The following is a 1,181-nucleotide window of genomic DNA, read 5'->3' as shown; positions in this document are numbered from 1 at the left end:
CTGGGCTCAGGTGATCTGCATACCTTGGCCTCCCAAAGTGCTGAAAATACAGGCATGAGCTACTGTGCTAGGCCTAAAATTTTTTTAAAAAATTTGCCAGCATGATGGCATGTCCTTGTGGTCCCAGCTACTTAGGAGGCTGAGACAAGAGGACTGCCTGAGTGGAGTGGTTTGAGGCTGCAGTGAGCTGTGGTCGCATGACTGCATTCCAGCCCAGGTGACAGAGTGGGACCCTGTTTCTAAAATAATTAGTTAATTAATTAAAAATTATAAAACGAATTAAAAAACATCTAGTTCAAATTTTGAATCAGGAAAATGTCTGAAAATTTCTAACCCAATAGAATGGAAATTGTACAGTATTCACTGTTATTCTCTTTATTTAGTGGAATAATTTAAGGATCATAAAAATATTTATAGGGCTTTCATGAGCTCATCTCCAACCTTCATCTCCCAAACCCATTTTCCACCATTAAGCACCTTAACTTTCAATTCTGTGATCACAAGGTTATACAGAAACAACCTTTGTGGTTTGGGAAGAGCAATATAGTCCTATAGCAGCACCAAGAGTGGCTCTTGTCAGGCTCGATGCGTAACCTCCATGCCCTCACTCTGGAGAACACACTACCCAAAGCACAGAGAAAGCTTAAAAAACAGGATAGCAGTGCTGACCATCTACTTGTTCAGCATTCTTACTTTGTGGGGGTTTTGGGTCAACCATCTGTGTGTTACCCCAACTGTTTCAGAGAAGGGATCTCTTAGTGATAGAATCCAAGTCCAAAGCATGCAATACAGAATCACATGTATAAGCTGATGTTGTTTACTTCCTTTATCCTAGTGATGGCTCTGAGAATGACCTTCTCAAATAAGATCACCAGGCTCCATCTGGAGCAGTTTTTCCTAGCCTGGTATGATATATTATTCTAGAGAAGTGGTGGGAGAGCATAGTTAGATACTACAAGGTAAGTAAGCACCTTCATTCTCCCCACTTTACCCCCTTTAAATTCCAAGTCAAAATGGGGCAACCTTTAAAGCAAAGGAACCCAATAGTAGCATATGGGAATATTGACTTTCTCTGAGACAGAACCCCAAAGCAGGGACACACATTTTTTTTAATATTAATTGGTAACAATGTTTTATGTTTTATTTCTCCCATATATTTTTCATATATATATATATATATA

General features: G+C 39.3%; 1 protein-coding gene across 1 annotated transcript in view; it reads right to left on the bottom strand.

Annotated features, from left to right (window-relative positions):
* KALRN (kalirin RhoGEF kinase) overlaps positions 1 to 1,181 on the bottom strand; it is a 635,807-nt gene that overhangs the window by 118,829 nt on the left and 515,797 nt on the right. The window lies entirely within an intron of this gene.

Source organism: Cebus imitator, unplaced genomic scaffold (genome assembly GCF_001604975.1).
Source record: "Cebus imitator isolate Cc_AM_T3 unplaced genomic scaffold, Cebus_imitator-1.0 Scaffold568, whole genome shotgun sequence".
NCBI lineage: Eukaryota > Metazoa > Chordata > Mammalia > Primates > Cebidae > Cebus > Cebus imitator.
Note: the sequence above shows the minus strand (reverse complement) of the source record. Positions and strands in the feature narration are given on the sequence as shown.